This window comes from Brachypodium distachyon, chromosome 2 (assembly GCF_000005505.3).
Source record: "Brachypodium distachyon strain Bd21 chromosome 2, Brachypodium_distachyon_v3.0, whole genome shotgun sequence".
NCBI lineage: Eukaryota > Viridiplantae > Streptophyta > Magnoliopsida > Poales > Poaceae > Brachypodium > Brachypodium distachyon.
In genome coordinates this window covers 42,674,389-42,681,512 of record NC_016132.3, presented here as the reverse complement: position 1 = coordinate 42,681,512, position 7,124 = coordinate 42,674,389, and positions in this window count along the sequence as shown.

Here is a 7,124-nt window from a genome sequence, read left to right as displayed (position 1 = left end):
GAGTCTTAACTTGGCAAGTACATGCTAGTTAGAAGTGGTACACGACAAATTTGACTCCAGTTTAGAAGTTCTACATTTCAAAGGTTCGTCTCATGTGTTAAAGTTGGTAGATGGAAGCATTCTAATTTTGTTTTTGTAGGAGTGTATTGTTTTTGTTACTTCTTTCAGGTTAATGACATGGTTGTATGCCCATATGGTATTTGCAGTTCTTATATGGATAAACCAAAAGTGATTGTGGTAGCTTTCATGGTGCTTCACAAATACGTGCGTGAGGATCAAAAGTGGGTATTGATTTTCGAAGGTTCGATAAAGACCCGAATTATGAGCCAAGTTGTGATGCAACGACTAACATGTGTACGTATGGATATGATGTTTTCTGCAGCAAGCTCCCAACCGATGTACACACTTTTTTTTTGCAGGAACCGATGTAGACATAAGGCTATGTGTAGTCTGAGTCGTCATGGTTGGTATGTCCACTTTGAAAGGACATCTTGCCTCTAAGTGAATTTTGGTGTACATGACATCGTGAGTAAATAACTATGTTTGCTACCCATATGTACTAGATGATACCCCGCGCATTGCTAGGGAAACTCTTGTTTTACTCCATAACTCTCCTGTAAGGATTAGAAAAATGACAATATTATATATCATAAATTTTGATTGCTGAGAGGAAAACTGAATACTTTATGCACTTTAAATCAACGAACATCTCTAAATTTCTGCCGCTTACAATGAGAAAAAGATATACTCCATATATATTGTTTTGCTCTTCGTTACACATCGCGAAAAGGGGTTTACCTAGATTTTGGTGACACTATGGAATAAAGCGTGTGAACTATTGTTCTATATGGACTGAAACAAATTCAACTTATATTTTCAAATCAGCATGTTCCATGAAACCTGAAACATGATGCAAAAAACTAAAGAACAATAAAAATGGATCAGAGCCTACAATGAATTAATGAAATTATCAATCAAATGACATTTGAAATAGTCTGATTGTACAATCTGATGGAACTGACTACAATAACTGATAAGTTTCTAGAAAAATGAGAAAACTTAACATTTGGTAAGAAAAGGCTAGTAATATCATGGTAGTGAGAACACAAACTCACAGAATTGGTTTGCACTATAATCTATATAAACTTTAACGCGGAGTCTGTGACTCCGGAGCCATCTAGCCCCACGGTGTGAACCACTCATTCCTGCGTCGGATGCTGCGCAAGGAGCTAGTAGAAAATACTGGAAAACCCTCAATCGATTTAATCGTTGAGTACACCCTAAAGCAATGTCAGACCGGTCAGGACACATGGGGCCTGTACACAGTGAAATATCTCGTCTTCTTCCCTGGTCTTCTTCCTGCTTCTCATTTCACCCTAGCAGCCCTGGCATTTATCTCTCTCCCCATTGTAGATCACGGGGAAGAAGATGTAAGTACTCTGCTCGGTACTCTGCTCGCCAATCTTTTAGTACATCAGTCGTCATCTAATTTGACAATACTCTTCACCTTCTGCGTCGTTCTCATCACGGGTACTCTGCTCGGTACTCTGCTCGCATGACGGAAGGCATGAAAGTACCTCCTAGGTACCGGATATATGTTCTTTTCTGTTTACGTGCCGCTTTCTCTCTTGATTCCTTTTGCTGTATTCACTGGATTTCACATTTGTTAAGGTTTGTGGACCCTCCTGAAGAGTCTTCATCAGAATGCAGTGCTGCGCCATGTCATAACAGGACGCGAACAAAAAGTACTGCTGGTACAGGTGAGGATATTCCACAGTTCGCTGCCCAAGCATCTATAGAAGAATGGAGTGAAGTTGGTGTTTCAGCTTCGGTGGAGGAGGCCGACGAGGTTGGGTTGACTGCTTCTTCTCGAAGGTTAGGTTGCATAATGTACCCCAATAAATTTGTTTGTATAGATGTTGAAGTTGCATACATTTTGAAATGTGAGATAACACTTTGAAAGGGGAAATTAGCAGTACATATATTTTTCCAATGATACAGTGAGAAGGGAGTAGGGAAATCAGTACATAAATTATGTCGTCATCAAGAGTATATGTTTTGGAAGTAGAAGACGTTGAGATATAAGATTTTTTTTTTACTAAGTACCAGAAGTATATACTAGTAAGAATAGTACTTTTAGAAGTACATAGCATTATTTTCCTAAGCGTGAGATAGTACTGAATTGAAGAAAGAGTACCATTTACCAGTAAGAACAATTCTTATTACATACCACATTTACAACCAGTAAGAATGGTTTTTTCAGAGATATGTTTTTTTCAATGAGTACTGTATACCGGTACTCCATTGTTTGTACTCCCTCGATCAATAAACAGTGTCGGCCATTTTGTACTGAGTTAGTACAAATTTTGTACTACATGTCCCACACTTTTTATGGATCGGAGGGAGTACATCTAATAGAAATTAGTCAGTAAACTATGTTCTCATGATGAGTACATCCCATAGAAAGTAGAACACCAAATTTTCCTTACCATGAGATAGCAATATTTTCCTTAGCATGAGATAGCAATATATCTGACATTTAATTTTCTTCATTTGGTCTCATGAGTTTGAATAGGAAAAAGTTTGACGCCGGTCTAGAAGCACGTGTTCCTGTAGCTGGTAGGCCTGGTCCTCTTGAGAAAGCACTACGCGGGTTTGCGCTGAGGACAACAGAAGAGATTTGTGCCCGCAAATTGGTCTTTGCTTTGACTCATTACCTGAAGCTTATGAATATTACAATCTGTATTCATGGGAAGTTGGTTTTGGCATCCGTTATAGTAGAAGCAAAAGCTACAAATGTAAGTCTGGACCTAGGAAGGATGTCGTGTACAGAACAGTGCAGCATATTGTTTGTGGTTGCCAAGTAAAAAAATTCTTCTATTTTCAGTTCATAGAAGTAAAGACAAATTTATGTACTAACGGTACATTGACTTCAGGGTTTCCCACAGAAGCAGAATACATCTTCTGTTAGATGTGGATGCAAAGCAATGATCAGGCTGTTGAGGAGTAAGGACCATGGATGGTACATCAAGGAATGCAAGCTACAACATAATCATAAACTTTCTCGGAACAGAGGAGAGAAATTGTGCTGGCCCTCTCATAAACATATAGATCAATGCACAAGGGAATTAGTACGCAATCTCAGGGAGAACAATGTCCCCTTGACGAAGGTGTACAGCATACTTGGTACATATTTTGGTTCAACCGAGGACATACCATTCAACAAACGGTTGCTTCAGAATCTTTGCAAGCAGATTTCTAAAGAGGAAGCAAATGATGATGTTCGTAAGACTTTGGATATATTCACAAAGATGAGAGATGAGGATCCTTCTTTTGTTTATACGGCTGATCTAGATTCTGATGGAAGAATTAGAACACTTATTTGGGTGAATGGCAAGAGCAAGTTGGATTATAGGTACTTTGGAGATGCAATCACTTTTGATACCACGTACAAGACCAATCTTCATGGTATGCCATTTGGATTATTTGTTGGAGTAAACAATCATTTCCAAAGCATTATATTTAGTGGAGTATTAATGCGACAAGAAACAATTGAAAGTTTTGAGTGGATTTTCCGTGAGTTCACTTCTTTGATGGGTGGCAAACCTCCAGTGACTATACTGACAGGTAATTGCTATGGTACATTATATGATATTACTTAACTTCGTCGGAAGGCATATATGATATTATTGTATCATGCCTTCTTACAGATCAATGCTGGGCTATGGAAGTTGTAATTGAACGAGTATTTAAGAACACAACTCACAGGTTTCGTTGTAAACTCAACTCATAAATGTATTCATTTTCAGTGCTTTAGAATATTTAGAGTAAAAAGTGCTTGTAGTTATTGTTTCTGTTGCCCGTACAATTTTGTACCATATTGTGTCATCTTTTGAAATAGAATGTCATACTATGTACATCCTTTATGTACCATATTGTTTGCACATCTGTCATTTAATCCATGTGTGTCATAGTGCATATTGCTTGTCATCTCTATTAATTGACATGTATGTGCTGTACTTCTCACTTTTTTGTATGAAACGAACAGGTGGTGCAAATGGCATGTTCTGAAAATGGCGAAAGAGAGACTTGGTTCAATTTACACCAAGTACAGTAATTTCAAACCTGAATTCCACAAGCTAATAAATTATAGTATAACAGTATCAGAATTCGAGGCTGCATGGGAAGAACTTTTGGAGAAGTATGATTTGAGAGAACATCATTTCCTCACTCCAATATATGAATCGCGTCATCGGTGGGCAAAACCATACTTTAGCGGTATTTGTGCAAAGATGACAAGTACACAACAAAACGAAAGTGCTAATCACATGTTGAAAGGATACGTACCTCCTGGTGCTCCAATGCATTTATTTGTTAAGCAGTACAACAAACTTATTGCTGATCGTATTTCGAAAGAAGATTCTGAGAACCAACGAACTAGGATGGTACATGTACGAATTACTAAAACTTTGTTTTATTTTATAACCTTACCTGATGTTGATTCTGTTTTCTCCATGCAGGGTGGAGTTGTGTTGAAAACTGGATGGCCTATTGAGAAACATGCTGCGACAGTTTATACAAGTGCTATGCTTGAGATGTTCAGCGATCACATTTTTGATAGTGCTGCGTACAATGTGGTTGAGGTGGAAGTTAATAAGAAATATATGACCATTCATTCTGATGCAAGTAAGCGGGAAAAGTGGTCTAAAGTACACTATGAGGTAACTATAAGTGATGATGGAGGTCAGTACCATTGTGAATGCAGGCTTGCTGAACATATGGGCATGCTTTTTTGTCATTCTATCCGGGTACAACGCCTAATACTTCCACTAACCTTACATTGTGTGCTTGTGAATCATATATTACTGTTGACACAACTGTTCGTACCCCATGTAGGTAATGCTAAGACTAGGAGTTGACAAAATACCTCAACCTCATATATTGAAGCGATGGACAAAAGATGCTAATGATGTACTTCCTGATTATTTGGCACATCTTCAGAAGGATAGAGGTTCAACCAGGTCACAGTCTTTTCGCCATGCTTCTCTGCACGTTGCTGCCCTTGAGCTGGTGGCCATTGGTGATAAGAATGTTGATTGTTATCATGATGTACTGAACTATATGAAGGATGGCACGAAGAAATTTGATGAAATGTACCAACAAACAGACAGGCGTAGTCTCCAGGAACTTCTTCTTGCCCCTATTGTACCATCTGAAGTAGAAAATTGTTCCAATGTTGTTCCTGGGCTGCTTCATGCTGGAGCGCTTGCACCGGTGCGTAACCGACCAGTAGGAAGACCTACAAACACGAGAGACAAGCCTTCTTATGAGCTGAAGCGAAAAAGAACGAAGTTCTGTACTGTTTGTAAGCTCAGTGGTCACAATCGTTCAGCGTGCAAAACTAACAAAGATCAAATAGCAACAAAAAGAAGTGATCCTAAGTGCGGAAATTGCGGTGTAGTGGGACATCGCAGAAATGTTTGTGGTTCTGTAGTGAATGTTCAGCAGATTGAGTACGAACTAGGTGTTTAAATGATGTATATCTGTACTGCTGCGTTGTTTTTGTGATTATATGGAATGACTAGTTGTTTAAGTGCCTTTATGAACTATGTTCCTTTTTCGAACCAACCAACATGTTGTTCTGGAAGTAAGGATATGTATCTTTTATGAAGTTAGTTGTATGTACCTTTTGAACTGTGTGGGAATTTTGTACTTCATATGGTACATTAGGTACAGCTGCATGTACCTTTATGAACTCTGTTGCTCATTCAATTCAGTACTATTATGTACAATGAAACTATACTCATGCAGCATGTAAAGGTAGCACACAGAAGGGCTCTTTGTTCATCCTTAGTACAAGCATGACACAAAAGGGCCTCAGAAGTCGTTGCCTTATAAATGTACATTTCCCTTTGTAATTTTTTGTTATAGCGCTTTTTTGTACAGGGTATCGTGTTCTTTATTCTAACGGTGTATTTTTCTTATTGTACATTTTCGTGTTGTACATTTTCTGGTTCTGAACTATGTTTCATGCATGCGTACAATTGTAAAATAATTGATTGTTGCATAATATTCTGTTTTTTCTTGATTGAATTGTAATGGGGGAGCACAATATTTATATCAGCTGTTTAAATGACGTACCTGTATGGGATACATTTGTATGACGGAAGTACAATGAAGTACACTGAGCTATCGATATTTAGGTTGCAAGAGAAATGTTGTTTTAAAGGTACATCCTAACAGATCTTCTTTTTAAAGTAAGTACCTTGTACCATAATAGCAAGAAAAATTACGTTCCAACGGAATCAGAGAAGATGTTGGGAAACATCAGAATCGTACTAATTCAGGTTGGACCTGACTAACAAATGGTCCAATCGGATATTCTAGTGGTGGGTCCTGCAAATTTGAACTATCTGTCTTTGGGGCGGAAACTCAAACTTTCGAGGCCACACAGAGCACACGAATTTGAATTGATGGGTGGGAAAATAACTTCTCTATATAATGGACATGCTATGAGCTCTACCATTCTCCTGGCACATAACCAATATCTCCAGAATCATGCCGCCCTCACCACCTCTCATGTCCTCTCCTGATTCGTCTGTTCTCAGCCCTTCTTCATCCTCTTCTGTCAACTGCCGTTCGCCAGACCATTCCGAGGTACATCGGTTGCTATTTTGCTGAGTACTTTCGTAATTGTCTACATGTGTCTTCAATCTGAATTGACAAATCTGTTTCTAGGTTATTTCTGCTGAGTTGGACTCCGAGGAGGAAGCTGGGTATGGAGCTGATTTGGAGGAGGTGAATGAAGTAACCGATGAAGATGAAGAATTCCAGTCCGACTTGGAGGAGGAATCAGACTTCGTAAAAATCAACACCGTCTTCTGTGCCTAAGTATTTAGTTTCCTTTCATGGTCATGGTTGATTGCTTTTTTTTTTCAGGAGTACCATTTTGAGGTACATGATGTTCATGCACCAGAGGCACCCTTTTTGGTCGAACTACAGGAAGATGAACCTTTGGTAGGAGATAATGAGATGTTGCTTGCTAATGGCCATCACGAAGAAGATGTTACTGCGGAGAAACCTTGGAATCAGTCGGATGAAGGATCAAGCAATGAACGTGGAAC